The sequence below is a fragment of the Rhinopithecus roxellana genome, chromosome 2, assembly GCF_007565055.1.
Source record: "Rhinopithecus roxellana isolate Shanxi Qingling chromosome 2, ASM756505v1, whole genome shotgun sequence".
Lineage (NCBI taxonomy): Eukaryota > Metazoa > Chordata > Mammalia > Primates > Cercopithecidae > Rhinopithecus > Rhinopithecus roxellana.
This window is the reverse complement of record NC_044550.1, coordinates 92,591,360-92,610,586: the sequence shown is the minus strand read 5'-3', so window position 1 is coordinate 92,610,586 and position 19,227 is coordinate 92,591,360. Positions and strand designations below refer to the sequence as shown.

At 37.9% G+C, this 19,227-nt stretch overlaps 1 pseudogene; it reads right to left on the bottom strand.

The window, feature by feature from the left end:
- Nucleotides 1-647: 647 nt before the first annotated feature.
- LOC104672213 overlaps nucleotides 648-19,227 on the bottom strand; it is a 176,756-nt pseudogene continuing 158,176 nt past the window's right edge.

Genomic DNA, 19,227 nt, shown 5'->3' with positions numbered 1-19,227 from the left:
AAGACAGCTCAGGAAAATTATCAACATTTTTTCAACTTGCAAGTGTTGATTTCAACTTCTTCCCTAGCCAATTCGGTTCTACTTAGATAAATCTGGTTATCTATCTATCTATCTATCTATCTATCTATCTATCTATCTATAACTTATATATATATAACATATATATATAAATTAATGTGTTTCTACTCGATTACTACCTTTTTTTTCTTTACACCTTTTCCCTAATTTTCTCCAGAAACATTTTTCTTTTGGTTTGAGCAGTTGAACTGAAAAGGTTTGGAAAGTAGAATGAGTATTGGCTCTTATTGGAACAGCACTTGAAAAATGTAGTCCTAGGAAAGGCCAATTTCTAACTGAAGTGGCTTGACAAAGTTAAGCATCCATTCTCAATGTGACAGTGACTCCCATGTTACTAACTAGGTCAACGGCTGCTCTTGACTAGATCACATAATCCTGCATGATACTGGAATGTTCCCTGGTGAGGTATTGCAGAGTTATGTGCACAAACACTGAAGCACTTACGGTTTCAATAAATACAAATTATCATTTTAATCTATTTTAGTATAAAAGAAGCAAAAAATACTGCTGACCTGCTTTGCTTCTTGAACTGACTTAGAGTGCTGTTCATGACACAGAAGATACAATAGTTAATGAGTCGTTACTACAAGCTCTTTAGACTTCAGCATTTACTGCTCTCCAACCTTCAGCAATATTTTGGCAGTAAAAATCATATTCTTCATTAACATCACAACTGTCCTGGGACCAACACCCCAAGGAACTGGAGTGATGTAATCAGCTTTTTTGTGATTCCTTCAAAGTCCGTATCTCCAACCAACTTAAGTTTAGCAATTTGGGGACCTTGAACTCTATATATTCTCATGTCAATGATTGCTGCTCCTCCCTTGATAACTGCTGTGATCAGATTTGGAATGCCTAGGCAGATACTACAATATCTGCAAGAATTATATTTTTCTTCAACTGCTCTGTGGGAGTGTACTGATGAGATATTGTAACAGTGGCATCACCTCCAGGACTTTCTTGTGCCCCATCTGTGTTTAATAACATTAAAATGAGCATCCCAACATTTTTTTAATTTCCCAACTACAATCACATTCTCCTCTAGAGCTGGAATGCCAGTTCACTTCATCATTTCCCACATACCCTCTGGGGGAGCTGGTAGCATGGAATACTGGTGAGAACACATTTGCCCAACATTAAGTACATGAAAGCAATCAACATCCCTGTCTGGAGAAACAGCATTAGGGATCTTTCTCTCATCGATGTGATCTGGAATGGGCCCCTGAATAAGGAGGCTATCTACATTATCATCATTTTTCAGTTTATTGATTAAATTCAACAGTACCTCCTCTGAAATTGAAGCTGGTTTTACAACTGTCTCACTGTTAATTTTTACATCTTCAGCTGCCCTGGTTTTGTTGAGGACATAGGAATGACTTGCAGGATTATTATCGACCAGAACCCAGGCTCAGGTGTGGTCCTTTGTTCCCAGAAGCCACCCACTCTTCCACTTCCGGCTTGATCTGCTGAGCCATTTTCCTTTAGGAAATGACGACAGCTTTCTTACTAATTTCTCTTGGTTTTATGCAAACACACACACACACATCTTTGATGCATAATAAATATATTTACACATAATCATCCTTGATATATAATAGATAGATTTACACATAGCCATATATATGTATACATATAGCCTTATGTATGTATATATACTGTATATATAAATACTCAGAGAGAAGGACTTAACTTGCACTTAATAAAACGTTCCCTTTGAAAGCAATACACTTAGAGAAAATGGTAGCTGCACATTCAGATACAAATTATATACTAATGTTAAAGCATGGCGTTCTGGGAGAAGCCAGCGTTCCAAGTCTCAGTCTTTCCTTCCAAACACATGTTCTGCGTGTTAGGCCAACTTGTGAATTCCTGCGAGGTGGAAGGGAAGATGGAGGAGATGACAGGTCTGCACCCCGTGAGCAGCAGAGTGGCGGAGGAGGCAGACATTAGAGCAGTTGCTGGGAAACTATTGTCTGTAATTTTAAAGAGCCCAGTTGTAGATCCATCTGTTTTCCCCTAAATGACATTGCTAAAAATGCCATTGTCAGAAACACTCAATTTATACACACACACAAGTATAAAATTGTAAACATACCCTGTCATTATTTTTACAATTTAAATAGTTCACAACATTCGTTTTTCTGTGAACAAGTTTCTTTTTTTAAACTTTTAGTTTAGATTTGGGGGTACATGTGAAGATTTGTTACCGAGGTAAACATGTGTGTATGGTGGCGGCTTGTTGTACATAGTGTTTCATCATCCAGGTTTTAAGCCAGCACTAAAATGATTGGCAAAGAAGCTAGAGAAGGTCACGTTAAAAGTAAGCAATATTAACAAATGTTGTAAATCATAACTTGATATAAAATAACATTATAAAATACTTTGTTACAAACTAATAAAGTCACTTATATAATTTAGTAAAAATATTTACAATTTTGGCTAAAAATAACTTTGAAATGTTGATCAATATATTCTGTATTCCTTACATATTCAATATGTAGGCTTATAGATGTTAACTTTTACATACTTCAGTCTGGTAACATGTGGTCCTTGAACTTGATTTAACACGACTTTTCTGATGTTTTTGGAACTAAGTATCTCTTAATGTTCACAGTAAGCTACCTTTGTAGTGAATTTCACAGTGTAAATTAGTTAAGTGATTGTATATCCATTTTCATGCCTTGTGACATTTCATTAGATCCTGTATGGTGATGTAAAGTTTGTATCTTTAAAAACAGTATTTCTGAAATGAATTTGAAATTCATTACTGCTCAGAAAAGGGAAAAAAAAGGTTTGAGTTGGAGTTACTCATTCTCACATTGCTTCACAGTCTTCCTTCACTAATATTGATATTTAAAAATATATTCACACATATCATTGGTTTGCATGTATGTTCCATTATTAAATAGATTCTGATTAGGCTTTGTATATCTAGAAGTTTTGATATATGTTTGAAATATGTATTATTTATTAACAATTAACTTTGATCATATAACAGGTTACTGAGTAAGCTTTATAAGATAATTTGATGGCAAGAAAAGTGATAAGTGTATGAGTTCATGATTAGAGACATCCAAGATTAGTTTCTTTCAAGATGCAAAAAGCAAAGTGAGGAAAAAACCCTAGGAAAACTACATAAAAGAGGCTTTATTGCATTATTATTACTTGTTTTAAAAGTTATCAAATATTATCTAAATCTGCTCTAATTTAAGGTATTGAAATTTTTCAAAGGGACTGCAATTACCATGTCCTTTATCTTTCAATATACTCCTTGTGGGTAAAATGGAGCATCAGTGACACTGTTGTCAAAGCCACTTGGGTTAATGTTTACAAAACATCGTAATTTACATAGCACAAAGGAGGTTTTCAGCACTTAATGTCTGTCTTTATCTTCTGGATGAATACTTGTTCTCAGATTTAGCTAGATCCCCTGGTAAGTTTCTGATGATCTCAGATATTTTCATTTTATCCACATATCCAGATGAACTTTTTGGTTTTCTTATTTAACAAAATGCTGCCAGGGGCTGCTTTACAGTCATGTGACCCGTATAGTCAATTTCACATAACTCTACCTTTGGAATGATACTACACTTGGTTAAGTACTTGCTGTTGCTATCCTAAAAATCTTAATTGTTTTGTACAAGGGCCTCTGAAGTTTCATTTTTCACTGGGCTCTCAAAATTTAAGTAGCCAATCTGGCTTATTCCTATAAGGTATCAAATATAATGAATGACGCAGAAAACTGGAATTGTGTTTGTGACTTTTCTAGACTCTGTTTTTAACTTATTGTTTTGAAAACATTATTTCAGTGATTTGAATGAGTTCCCCCAAAATTCATGTGTTGGAAACTCAATCTCCAGTGCAACAACGTTGAAGGGTGGGGACTAATGAGGAGTAATTGGTATATTATGGTCAAGTCCTTATGATTAGATTAATATTATTATTGCAAGAGCAGGTTAGCTATAGCAAGAGTGGGCTCCTGGTATCTCTCTCTTTTGCATGTGCTCACCTTTCTTTCCATCTTTCTGCCATGAGATAACACAGCAAGAAGGCCCTCACTAGATGTGACTGCCCAGTCTTAGACTTCCCAGTCTTTAGAACCATAAGCCAAGTAAACCTCTATCCTTTAGAGGTTATCCAGCCTGTGGCAGTCTGTTGTAGCAACAAAAAATGGACTAATACAAGTATAGACTCACAGGGGTTTACAAAATTAGTACAGAGAGGTAATGTATACTTTCACACGCGTCTGTGTGAATAGACCACCAAACAGGCTTTGTGTGAGCAATAAACCTTTTTAATCACCTGGGTGTGGGTGAACTGAGTCCAAAAAGAGAGTCAGTAAAGGGAGATAGGGGTGGGGATTTTATAGGATTTGGGTAGGATAGTGGAAAATTACAGTTAAAGGGGTGTTGGTCTCTGGCTGGCAGGGGTGGCAGTCACAAGGTACTCAGTTGGGGAGCTTTTGAGCCAGGATGAGCCAGGAGAAGGAATTTCACAAGGTAATGTCATCAGTTAAGGCAGCAACCGGCCATTTTCACTTCTTTTGTGATTCTTCACTTGCTTGAGGCCATCTGAATGAATATGTACAGGCTTGGGCTCAGAGGCCTGATATTCCTGTTTTCTTATATTAATAAGAAAAATAACATAAAATAGAGTGGAAGTGTTGGGGCAGCAAAAATTTGAGGGGTGGTATGGAGAGATAATGGGTGATGTTTCTCAGGGATTCTTCAAGTGGGATCAGGGGTGGCATGGGAACCTAGAGTAGGAGACATTAAGCTGAAGGAAGATTTTGTGGTAAGGGGTGATATTGTGGGGTTGTTAGAAGGAACATTTGTCATATAAAATGATTGGTGATGGCCTGGATGCGGTTTTGTATGAATTGAAAAACTAAGTGGAAGACACAAGGTCCAAATAAGAGAAGGAGAAAAACAGGTATTAAAGGACTAAGAATTGGGAGGACCCAGGACATCCAATTAGAGAGTGACCAAGGCAGTTCAGCATAATTACTTGCTTGGTTGGCGAGTTTTGGGGCTCTATCCTTGACAGAGTTCTCTTTTTAAGTTGGAGGCTGAGTTTGGTGGGGTGCTTTTTTAAAAGACCATGAGTCCATTCTACCTTTCCTGAAGATTGAGAACAGTAAGGAGTATGAAGTTTCTACTGAATAATAAGAGCCTGAAAAACTGCTTGGGTGATTTGACTAATAAAGGCCGGTCCGTTATTGGACTGTATAGAAGTGGAAAGGCCAAACTGAGGAATTATGTCTGACAGAAGGGAAGAAATGACCATGGTGATGTTTTCAGACCCTGTGGGAAAGGCCTCTACTCATCCAGTGAAAGCATCTACCCAGATCAAGAGGTATTTTAGTTTCCTGATTTGGGGCATGTAAGTAAAGTTAATTTGCCAGTCCAGGGCAGGGGCAAATCCCTGAGCTTGATGTGTAGGGAAGGGAAGGGTCTGAACAATCCCTGAGGGGTAGTAAAATAGAAGGTGGAACACTGAGAAGTGATTTCCTTGATGATAGATTTCCACGATGGAAAGGAAATGAGAGGCTCTAAGAGATGGGCTAGTGGCTTATAACCTACACTGAATAAGTTATGAAATGACAACAGAATACAATGGACCTGTGAGGCTGGAAGGAGATATTTTCCTTGGTCCAAGAACTATTTTCCTTGTTTGGGAAGAGATTGATAGGTGGAAGTTTCAGTGGGGGAATAGGTGGCAGTGACCAATGAGAAGGAGAAAGACCAACCATGAGGGACAGAAGTTGGAACTCTAGCTGCTTCTTTAGCTACCTTATAAGCATAAGCGTTGCCTAGAGCAATGGGATTTGATGCCTTTTGATCGTCCTTGCAGTGAATGATTCCAGCTTCCTCTGGAAGTAAAGCAGCCTAGAGAAGAGGTTTTATTAAAGAGGAATTAATGACGGAGGACCCTTGTGTAGTGAGAAAACCTCTTTTTGCCCATATAACAGCATGGTGGTGTGGGATACGGAAGGCATATTTAGAATCAGTATAAATATTGATGCATAGTCCTTTTGCAAGAGTGAGGGCCTGAGTTAAGGCAATGAGTTTGGCTTGCTGAGAGGTAGTGGAGAGGGACAGAAAGTATATGCATCAGGTATGAGGAAGAAAATAGATTTTGGAAGTTATGAGAACTGTAGAGAGTGAGTTGAGCATAGTTTGTGATTTTGAGGGCCTCTGAAAGTATTAAGGCGGCAGCAGATGCCGCACGCAGACACGAGGGCTAGGCTAAAACAGAAAGGTCAAGTTGTTTGGATAGAAAAGCCACAGGGTATGGTCCCAGTCCTTGTGTAAGAATTTCAACTGCACACCCCCATACTTTGGCTGTGTGTGATGAAAAAGGGTTGGGATGAGTTAGGGAGAGCTAGTGTGAGAGCAGCTTCTAGGCCTGTTTTTAAGGAATAGAAAGGAGTGGCGAAAGGTTTTAAGATCTGTGGGGTCAGCTAGGTTTGTTTTTGTGAGTTTACCTAATGGTTTAGTCAGGATGGTAAAACTAGGTATCCAAAGGTGGAAGTACCTAACCATGCCTAGGAAGGAAAGGAGTTGTTGTTTTGTAGAAGCGTTTGGGGTTTAGGAGATTAGCCAGACATGATCAGCAGGGAGAGCATGTGTGTTTTCATGAGAATTGTGCCGAGATAGGTAACAGATGAGGAAGAAATTTGGGCTTGACTGAAGTAATAGGGGCTGTCCATGAAGCTTTGTGGCAGTACAGCCCAGGTAATTTGCTGAGCCTGATGGGTGTCAGGGTTAGTCCAAGTGAAAGCAAAAAGAGGTTGGGATGAAGGGTGCAAAGGAACAGTAAAGAAAGAATGTTTGAGATCTAGAACAGAATACTGGGTTGTGGAGGGGTTGTGGAGGGAGGTATTGAGGATAGGAGAGTATATGGCTTTGGCAGCACGGGGTGGATAGGAAAGACAGTTTGGTTGATAAGGCGCAGATCCTGAACTAACCTGTAAAGTTTGCCTGGTTTTTGGACAGGTAAAATAAGGGAATTGAAAGGACAGTTTATAGTCTTTAAAAGACCATGCTGTAACACGCAAGTGATAACAGGCTTTAATTATTTTAAAGCATGCTGTGGGATGGGATATTGGCATTGAGCGGGGTAAAAGTGACTAGGTTTTAATGAGATAGTAAGGGGTGCATGATCAGTCACCAAAGAGGGAATAGAGGTGTCCTATATTTGTGGATTAAGGTGGGGAGATAAAAGGGGAGGATGTGAATGAGGCTTTGAACTAGGGAAAAAGGTGGTAATGAGGTGTGGCTGTAGCCTAGGAATAGTCAGGGAAGCAGGTAATTTAGTTAAAATGTCTCTACCTAATAAGGGAGCTGAGCAGGTGGGGATAACTAAAAACAAGTGCATGAAAGAATGTTGTCCAAGTTGGCACCAGAGTTGGGGAGTTTTAAGAGGTTTAGAAGCTTGATAACTGTCAATACCCACAATAGTTATGGGGGCAAGGGAAACAGGCCCTTGAAAAGAAGGTAATGTGGAGTGGGTAGTCCCCATATCAATTAAACAGAGAATGGACTTACCCTCCACTGTGAGAGTTACATGAAGCCTGGCATCTGTGATAGTCCAGGGGACTTCCGAGGCAATCAGGCAGTGTCAGTCTTCAGCCGCTATGCTGAGCAGATCTGGGAAGGAGTCAGTCAGAGAGCCTTGGGCTAGAGCTTTAGGGGCTCTAGGAGTGGCTGCCGGGTGAGCTGGGCAGTCAGATTTCCAGTGGGTCCCTGCACAGATGGGACATGGCTTGGGAGGAATCCCAGGCTGCGGGCAATCCTTGGCCCAGTGGCCAGCTTTCTGGCACTTGAAGCAAGATCCTGATGGAGGAAGTCCTGTAGGAATGCTTCACTGCTGTGGCTTAGGCATGTGTGGCTTAGGCATTTCGAAGTTCTTGTGTGCTGGAGGTGCAGCTGGGTTTTATCTCACAGCAGAGGCAAGTAATTGTAACTCAGAATTGCGTTGCCATCTGGCTGCCTCCTCCCTATTATTGTACACCTTGAAGGCAAAGTTGATTAATTCCTGTTGTGAGGTTTGAGGGCTGGATTCTAATTTTTGAAGGTTTATTTAATGTTGGGAGTGGATTGGGTAATAAAATTCATATTGAGAATAAAACGGCCTTCTGACACTTCAGGGTCTAGGGCTGTGAAGTATCTAAGGGTTGCTGCCAAACGGGTCATGAACTGGGCTGGGTTTTTATATTTGATGAAAAAGAGCCTAAAAACTAACTGATTTGGGAGAGGTTGGATAAAGAAAAAGGAGCATTAACCATTGACTATGCCTTTAGTTTCAGCCACCTTTTTAAGAAGAAATTGCTGGACAGGTTGGGGAGTCACGGAATGAAACTGTAAGCCAGACTGGGTGTGAAGAGGAGAGATGATAAAATGATTATAAGGTTGGGGAGCGGAGGCTGAGGAAGAATTGGGATCTGGCTTGGCCTGGCAAGGAGCAGCCTGGGGAGAAGGGGAGAGGTCAGATGGGTCTGTAAAAAAGGAAGACTGGAAAGACTCAGCAACACTTGGGGTTGGGACTGAGGGGACAGGTGGTAGGGAAAGAAGGAAGATTTGGGATGAGTTGCATTGGGAACAGAGACTAGGGAGGGACCAATGTGTAAAAAAATGCCTGGACATCAGGCACCTCAGACCATTTGCCCATTTTATGACAAAAATTATCTAGGTCTTGTAGGATGGAGAAATAGAAAGTGCCATTTTCTGGCCATTTAGAACCATTGTTGAGTTTGTATTGGGGTCAAGCAGCATTGCAGAAGAAAATAAGGCATTTAGGTTTTAGGTCAGGCGTGAGTTGAAGAGGTTTTAAGTTCTTGAGAACACAGGCTAAGGGAGAAAAGGAGGAATGGAGGGTGGAAGTTTGCCTATAGTGAAGGAGGCAAGCCCAAAGAAAAGAAAGGGTAGAGACACGGAGAGAAGGGGTGGGTGGTGCTTACCCCCCAAAAAAGTGGTGCTTGCCACTAAGGGTGTAGGATCAAGGCAGGCATCCCCATGGTTATCAGACACCTCTGAAATGTGGGTGAATAATCAAGTAGGTGTCCCCACAGTGATTAAACACCAAGGGAAGACTGTCTTCCCGAGTCCGTAACCTGCGTCAGAGTTTTGGGTTCATGGATAAAATGCGTCTCCTCTGTCTCTACCAGAAAAGGGAAGGAACTGAAATTAAGAGAAGGGAGAGATTGAAAGATGACTCCAAGACTGAAAGGAGAAAGAGGTTGAGGGATAGTGAGAGAGGTTGGAGAACAGAGTAAAAAGAGGCCGCTTACCCGATTTAAAATTGGTGAGATATACCTTGGGCTGGTTGGTCTGAGGACCTGAGGTGGTAGGTGGATCTTTCTCATGAAGCAAAGAGTAGGAGGACAGGGGATTGATCTCCCAAGGGAGGTCCCCTGATTCAAGTCACAGCACCAAATTTCACTCACGTCCATGTGAAGAGACTGCCAAACAGGCTTTGTGGGAGCAATAAAGCTTTGTAACCACCTGGATTCAGGCGGGCTGAGTCCAAAAAGAGAGTGAGCAAAAGGAGATAGGGGTGGGGGCATTTTATGGGATTTGGGTAGGTAGTGGAAAATTACAGTCAAAGGGGGGTGTTCTCTGACTGGCAGAGGTGGCAGTCACAAGGTGCTCAGTGGGGGAGCTTTCCAGCCAGGATGAGCCAGGAGAAGGAATTTCACAAGGTAATGTCATCAGTTAAGGCAGGAATCGGCCATTTTCACCTCTTTTGTGGTTCTTCACTTGCTTCAGGCCATCTGGATGAATATGTACAGGCTTGGGCTCAGAGACCTGACATATACTATTCACCCAACTTCCCCCAATGATAAAATCACACAACTATAGTGCAATATCAAAACAAAGAAATGGACATTGATACAATCTGTAGACATTATCCACATTTTAACAGTTTTTATATACACTCAATTGTGTGTGTGTGTCTGTAGTTTTATATAATTTTATCACTCAAGGTTCATGTGGCTGCCACCACAATAAAAATGCAGAACTCTTTAAGCATCAAAACATAGCCTCCTTGTACCCTATAAAGGGGTACCTTTATAGGAAGAGGTATTATTTTAAAGACATGACTTCATTTACCAAATCAGAACAACACATTCTGCATTACATCTGACATTAACTGAAGCGTGCACTCTTTGCTAAAAACCGTTTAGTGCTTTCCAGACATTAAGTTTTTTAATACTTATAAAAATCCTATGAAGTAAATTTTATACTCCCATTTAACAGTCAGTATATTGATGACTGAATTGTCAGGATATGTGAGGTCCTGAATTCCTTAATAAACTGTACTATGCTGACTCTCTAAATAATAAATATATGTTAAAAATCCACTTTTGCTATATATTTATCCTTAAAGTTGTCCAGGTGTTGTGTTAATTTTAAATTATAAGCATTATTTTTCATTACTATTGGTGAAACATTTTCTTATTTATGACTTCTGCCTCCAATCCTACATCATTTAATAAATTTTTTACCCTCAACCCTCCCAATTTTTGAAATAACATATACTTTTAAATGAGCAATTACTTTGAAAAATATTAATGTACATAATTAATTTTATCTATCCTAAAGGTTTTTATAATATTTTAAATTTGTGAAATCAGTTTATAAGACACTAATTTCAGGTTTTGCAGTAAAAATTTAACCATCCATTTCCAACAAGCCAAGATTTATGGAAATAACTATAAATCAGGCAATTAAAATGAAATTTTAAGTTATTAAATATGTTAATTATAGAAAGAATTTTTGCCTTTATATAAAGACATTAATTTATAATTTAATGTGGAGAAATTAAAACATATAATTTCAAATGTATTACTGCCATTTATTAGAAATACCATATCTAAGTGAATTTCTTTTCTTAAAAAAACATAAAATAAATGATCTCTCCAGGGCTAAACTTTAAGTTTCATTATTAGATATTGTTTATGTTGTATTCGAGCATGTACAGCTGATGTGCTGTACTATGTATTTGGGTTTAAATATGTTATAAGAACTTTTCAATTAGATGTGTTGTGTGTGCCCAGGAGTGACCTTTTATTTTTATTGTTTCTTTTAGGAAATGATGTATGACAGAATGATCTGGGAGTGCTAGGTTCTAATGTTGTTTGCTGTAAAATGGGGTTGTTTTGTTTGAAATTCTGATTATTACCTATCAATTTTATTCATAATAAATATATATTTTTGCTATAAATTTGATCTGCTATAAAAAACACTTTCGTTTCTGACTAGAAACTGACTAGAAGCAGTTAATGGGCACCTCTCTCCTGGAGATGAATCGAAACAGCAAGTAAATATTAGCACTTCAAGGAGATCGTCTTAAAAAGTACATTGGAATCAATTGGAGAAGTGACAAGATCATGGAAAGCAGAGGAAAGTGAAGCCTGGTAGCCTGCTGAGCTGGGGCCAGCATGGAGCTCGGAGAGGCTTCCTAATGTGGAGAAGGGGTGAGCGATGAAGAGACCTCTAGGGTTCCACACTTCCACCATGGACATTTACAATCCCAGACACAGAGTAGACCCCTTGGACCTCACAGGCCTCCAGACCAACAGATAGCTGCTTGGAGACTCTTCAGGGGCACTGCTAGAGCCTTTGTTGAACCCCACAGTAATCTGATTCCTGAGCAGCCTGGAGCCAGCTGCTGCCACCCTGCCAGGGATGGAGCAAGGAAGCTAGGAGTTTTCATGTGTCACAAAAACAGATACTGCAGCCATCGTATGGAAGAGTATGCAGACTACATACCACACAAAGCTCTGCCTCCCCTGCTCCTCACTAAATAGTGTCTGCCCACTTCAGCATCAAGTCCCCAGCATAGCCATCTTGCCCCGTGTGAGAAGTAGTGCTATGGGCCAACATTATTCTGAAAGTCCAGCTCCCAGAAGCTGGTGATATGCCCTTAGGCTCCCACGGTGCCTGCTGCCACTGCTTCAGTTGTCGCTGCCAACCCTGGGCCAAGGAGGGAGTTAGTTGGTAGGCCATGCACCTAAATGTAGCCCTAACAGTACAGTGCATTGCTACTTATGTGGGTGGGTGGGGGGAGTGAGTGTGAGCAATCCATTTACCTTGCAGCTTCCAGACTCCATAGTTCCACTTGAGGTGACCCTGACTTTCCCAATGAAAGACCTATAATGCAGCTACCTTGTTCCTACCTGACCATTTCAGCTGTGGCCCAAAGCACTTCTGAGAGCCCAGCCCACATAGGCCTGTAATCACCTGAGCATTCTGTCGTTCTGCCACCAGCTCAGCATTCTGCCTGCCCCTGCCTGAGAGTTCTGTTGGTTACCTGAGGAATAGCCCAACCCTACCTATCAAGCCAGTACCTGAATTCTTGGACCCTGAGAACAAGTCCACTATCCTGATATTTGTCTAGTCCCATCAGGACTTGCACATGCTGTTCAGTTGGCCATCGAGGGGTTGAGAATTGGAGTATCACCTAGCTCAGTCCAAGGTTGCTTGCACCTGATCAGTCCCTTGGGGCTTGAGGATGGGCTAACCAAATCAGCTGAAATCACCACACCTGACACCCACCTGCACATGCCAAAAGGTAGAGCTTCTTCACTTCTTTAAACAAAGTAGCAGTGTTACTTCATTGGAGAACAGGAAGCCACAAATATGCCTGTATGGGGCTGAGTGAAGAGGTCCTTGTCCCAAAATCATTTCTGCAGAGTGCCTCAGGGCAGTCATTTCCTATGGCTCTCATCTACACTGTAGCCTGGAAGTAGACAACAGTGTGTGTCTGAACCAAGAGCCAAGAGCCCTGGGACAAGGGTGTGTTATGAAAACAGATCATGTTCCTGACAATCTAGGATGTGGAGCTGGCACTGCCACCTCAACCTCCACAGAGACCTTAGCACATTTTTTCAGTAGCTTTCCCAGCTGCCCTGTCAGGGTTGGTGACTGTGCTCATCATTTGGGTATTCATATGTAAACCAGGTGGCCCAGCTCTGCAAAACCATCCCTACAACCCCATCACTGAAAATGAAGCTCAGGGCACCAGTCATTCTACTGTCCAGCATATTATCTGAAAGAACAGAGAGCACCTCATGACTAACAAAGATCCAGTATATATTAATCTGTTTTTTCTATAGCTGGCTGTTACCCACAAGCACCACCTACTAGTTTGTCAGCTGAATAGCACAACCCAATATAAAACTGGCCAACAGACATGCAAGGGGCTATAGAAGCAAAGTCAAAATATTCTATCCAATATACTCTACTCTACAGTCACAACTTTATGGAGGGTTGAAATAAAATAAAATAAAATAAAATAAAATAAATTAAAATAAAATAAGAAGGGAAGAACAAAACCAACCAAGTGAAAATGTAAATTCACCAACAAGAAGTGCAAGCCAAATAAAAAGGAACCAGTGTAAGAATATTTAGCACCATGAAAAATCTGAAAGCTGTGACCCAACTAAAGGACCACAGTAGTTCTCTAATAATGAACCTTAATCAAAAAGGAAATTCAAAAATAACAGATAAGGGATTCAAAGTGTGGATTGTAATAAAGATCAATAGGGTTCAGGAGAAGTTTCAAAACCAACACAAGGAAACCACAAAAGCAAATCAGGAAATAAAGAGAGAGATATCTTAAAAACAAACAGAACTTTTGGAAATGAAGAATTCACTTATGAAATTTCAAGGTACAGTTGAAAGCTTTAATGATAGCCTAGACTGAGCAGGAGAAAGAATTTTAGAGCTTTAAGACTGATCTCTTAAATTAACCTAGTCAGGAAAACAATAAAAAAATTTTTAAAAAAGCAAACAATGCCTTCAAGAAATATGGAATTATATAAAGTAACCAAACCTATGACTTACAGGCATTTCTTGGGGATAAGAAAAAGGAAGACATTTTAAAAACACATGTAAGAGAGTAATGGATGAAGTTTCCTGATCTTGCTAGAGATGTAAACATCAGATATAAGAAATTCAGAAAACACCTGAGAGATACTATGTAATATGAACATTACCAAGGATAATACTCATCAGACTATATGATATGGTTTGGCTGTGTCCCCATCTAAATCTCATCTTGAATTTCCACATGTTATAGGAGGGTCCTGGTGGGTGGTAACAGAGTCATGAGGGCAGGTCTTTCCCCTGCTGTTTTCGTATAAATAAGTCTCATGAGTCTGATGGTAATATAAGGGAGAGTTTCCCTGCACAAGCTCTTTCTCTTTGCCAGCTGCCATCCGTGTAAGATATGACTTGATTGTCCTTGCCTTTTGCCATGATTGTTAGGCCTTCCCAGTCATGTGAAACTGTAAGTACAATAAACCTCTTGCTTTTGTAAATTGCCCAGTCTCAGATATGTCTTTATCAGCAGCATGAAAACAGCCTAATACACTGTACAAGGTCTACATGAAAGAATAAGTCTTAAAGGAAGCCAGAGAGAAGCATCAATTCATCTATAAAGAGAATTCCATCAGACTAACAGTGGACTTTTCAGAAGAAGTATCACAAACCAGAAGAGTTTGAGTGCTTATGTTTAGCTTCCTTAAAGAAAACAGAAATGTCAGACAAGAATTTTATATCTTGTCAAACTAAGCTTCATAACTGAAGATCAGTAAAGTTTTCCCCAGACAAACCAATGCTAATGGAAGTCGTCATGACTAGACCATCCCTACAAGAAATACTCAAAGGAGTTCTAAACAGGGAAACAAAAGGATAATGCTTGCTATCATAAAAGAATACACAAGTACAAAACTAACAGATCCTATGAAGCAATAACATCACTCAGACTCCAAGGCAACTAGCTAACAAAACTATCAAAGTAATAAAACCTCACATATCATTATTAACCCTGAATTTAACGGTCTAAATGCTCAATGTAGTAAATATAGAGTGCCAAATTGGATTAAAAAACAAGACCTAATGATCTGCTGCCTAGAAGAGACCTATCTAATGACTAAAAAAACCTTACAGATTCAAAGGGATGAATAAAGATATATCATGTAAAAGGAAAACAAAAATGAGCTGAAGTAGCTATTCTTTTATAAAACAAAACAGACTTTAAACAAACAACAGTTAAAAAAAAAGACAAGACCATTATGTAATGATAAATCGTTCAATACAATAAGAAGATTTAACTATTCTAAATGTATATGAACCCAACACCAGAGCACCTGGATTTATGCACCAAATACTACCAGACCCATGAAAACAAATTGACAAGAATGTAACAGTGGGAGATTTCAGCACACCACTGACAACACCAAACAGGTCATTGAGCCAGAAAATCAACAAAGAAAGTCTGGAATTAAAGTGGGCTATAAAACAAATGGACCCCCAAACTGAAGCAAGTACATTTTTCTCATCTGTGCATGGAACGTTCTCAAAAATTGACCATATGCTTGGCCACAAAGCGAGTTTTAAGAAATTAAAAAAACTTAGTCATGAGTATTTGCTTGGACCACAGTAGAATAAAATTAGAAATCAACAGCAAGATTAACTGTCAAAAAACACAAGTACATGGAAACTAAACAACTTGCTCCTGAATGACTTTTTGGTAAATAAAATAAAATAAAATAAAATAAATAAAGCAGCAATTTAAAAATAAATTAAAATGAATGAAAATAGAGACACAACATACTAAAACTGAGATTCAACAAAAGCAGGGCTAACAGGAAAGTTTATAGCACTAAACACCTACATCGAAATGAAAGAAAGAACTCAAATTAACAATGTTGTGTCATACTTCAACAAACTATAAAAACAAACTATACCCAAATTTAGAAGAAAAAAATAACAAAGATCAGAGCATAACTAAACAAAATTAAAACAAAAAATGACATAAAGGATCAACAAATGAAACAGAAAGTCAAATACTGCACATTCTCATACGTGGGGAATAAACAATGAGTACACGTGGACATAAAGATGGAAATAATAGATGTTAAGCATTCCAAAAGAGTGAAGGATGGGAAAGGGGTGAGTTGAAAAATTACCTGTTGAGTACTATGTTCAGTATTTGGGTCATGGGTACACTTGAAGCCCAATCCCCACCAGTATGCAATATACTCATGTAACAAACCTGTACGTGTATCTCCTGAAACTAAAATAGAAGCAAACAAACAAAAAATACTTTCAGAATTAGATAGTTTGTGCTTGCTCAGGTAGTAGGTAAATTTTATGAAATAGGATACCTTATGTGCTTTCTATTTATATGTACATAAAAATCTGAGATAGTAAAAGTACAGTCTTAAAACATAGCAAGATGAGTAGGACTAGAAGATAGTTACATGATAAATTGTCATCAAGGAAATATAAAATTGATTCTGAATTTGGTTATGTGCCCTAGGACTATGTGAAATTTATTGAACTTTTAGTGCAAAATAATGGGATCGGGGAAAAAAAAATCCTAATTTCTGAAAATCCAAAACTCAATCATGAATAGGAAAATGGCCTTATGACTCTTCAATTCACCTACTAAGAGATGGCCTATTGAGGTCATAATGCTCACAATGTATGTATCCCCAAAATATACCTTCCATGTTTGTCAGTTTCATGCATCAACAACTCATATTTTCAAATGTGACATTTTAGATGAGTTCTGTACTTCACATGCTATCTCCCATCACTACTCTATACAAGAAAATCAGTAGCCAGAAAAATTATCCTAGATATTGTCCAGATCCAGCAGTCACTTCTGATACCAAATAGTCTATAGTGAACCTAGGATGTTTGAAACTAAACATCTCTACCTAGGTTTCTTACCTTGTAATATTTTGTCACTTCCTAAAGGCAAAAACATTAGTTTCCTCCTTTTTCTAGTTTTCTGATATGTTTATCGTCTCTTTGTTGCAACTCTTTATTTTCTAATACAAATCTATTCCTTTTCTATTTACCAGTGAAACAGCAAATATGTACTAAAAATTCATTTAATAATTAATTTTATTAAAGAGCAATTTGTAGAGGACTTATACTTTTTTATTTTATTTAAGAAATTATATAAAGTAAAAGGAATAGATAATAATATAGTGAGTACCTACATATTTACCAACCAAGTTAATGATAAAATATTACAATTATTAGTTGAAGTTTTCTGAATTTTTCTTTCTCTCTCACAAAGGACATCACAAACGTTAATTTAGTTTTTATCATAATTAAACACATTTTACACTTAGGATTCCCATGCATATGAACTATGTAATATGGAATATTGTTTTGAATGCTTTTGAAATATAAATAAACTATGTCACACTCCACTTATAAGTTTGAGATCTTTCCCACCTGTATGTTAAGGAGAGTTCAATCAAATTAATTGTTTTTTTATTGTATAAATATTTCTTTTATTCATTCTTGTTTTGGTGAACATATAAGTCATTTTCAAATTTTCCCTATTCTGAAATAATTGTTATAATAACAATTTTTATTCTAGCCTGACATGTAAAAAGCTAGAAATCACCATTGTGTCCTAACAGCAAACAAAAAGTTGAACAAACTGAAAAATCAACAACTCTTTTCCTGTTGGAGAGGTAGGGTCACGAGGCAAACAATTGCTTCCAAAATTGGAGAAACCAACAGGCAAATGTCATTTTTTTGTTCTATTTCTTCCTTTGTCAGTTTGATAAAGAACTTTTACAGTTTTATGAATTATTTGTAAAGAAAATTATCTATTAGACTGAATGATTTTATAACTGGGCAATAAGTTTATTTTGAACTCTAGTTATATTTCTACTCACCATGGTTTTACAGTAATGGCATCTTTCCTTTCTTAATTTCTATTTATGCTTTTTCTTTTATTTTTTTCTTGATTAATGACTTATAAAGCTTATTTTTTTCATTTGTTTCCATGAAATATCTTTTACCTTTGTTGATATTCTGTATTCTAGCTAGATCTTAGGATTTACTAATTTATAGTCTCAAAAATATTTTCATATATTTTATTTATTCGAATATATCACATTAGAGTTTTATAAATTGATTAAGCTGCATGCTTAGCTTAGTTCACTAAACATACATATTTTTAAATCTTAGCCTTGGGCACTATGCATTTTACTTTCTGTACCAAACACTTTACTAATCTCACAAATGTTTTGACATTTCATATTAAAAATATTCACTTCTGATTATTTTATAAGCTACACTTTATTACTACTTTGACTCACAAAATATTTAGATGTTTTCAAAGGTCTCAATTATAGAATTTTCTTTTCACTTGTCACATTTTTGTTCGCAAATTCTAATTTAAAGGTAAAATTGTAACAAAAGTCTTAGTCTAAAATCTCCAGTTTTAATATATTTTGAGTCCTAGTGCATAGTCAATATTTACTAAAGTTGCATGTGCTTGAAAAGCTTGTGTATTTTCTAATTTTGTGATTTAATTTTTTATATTTAACTTTTGGGTGATCAAGTTTAATTTTTGTTTTTAAAAATGTCTAAATTAAATTTACATTTTTGCTTATTTGATCTATCACTTAAAGAGATCAGTGTACTGATATCTTTCATTATGAAGGGGAATTGGATTTTTAGTGGTATTTTTTCTTTTGTTACTTTACCTGTTTTGAAACACAAATATTAGTTAACAATATAATTGGTTATCATGTAAAGCTTGATATACCTAAAAATGTTCACTTTTCTTTAAATCTAAATTTGTCTAATGTATCAATTCATGCTCATTTTTGGATTTTGTTTGTTCCCCAGCTAAATATTTTTTCTTTTTCTTTCTTTTTTTTTTTGAGATAGAGTCTTGCTCTGTTGCCCAGGCTGGAGTGCAGTGGCATGCTCTTGGCTCACCTGCAGCCTCCAACTCCTGGATTCAAGCAATTCTCCTGCCTCAGCCTCCCAAGTAGCTGGGACTAAAGGCACCCGCCACCACACCCAGCTAATTTTTGTATTTTTAGTAGAGACGGGTTTTCACCATGTTGGCCAGGATGGCCTCGATCTCCTCACCTAGTGATCCACCCACCTCAGCCTCCCAAAGTGCTGGGATTACAGGCATGAGCCACCGTGCCTGGCCAATCTTCTTCCTTATATAGACTGAGTGCACCTAGTAAAACGCATTGCTATTTCTCCCTCTTTTTAAATTTATTCAATTGTAATAATTTCGATCTTTAAGACAGACATTTAGACCATTTCTAGTATAGTTTGTCTCTTGTTATTCTTAGATTTC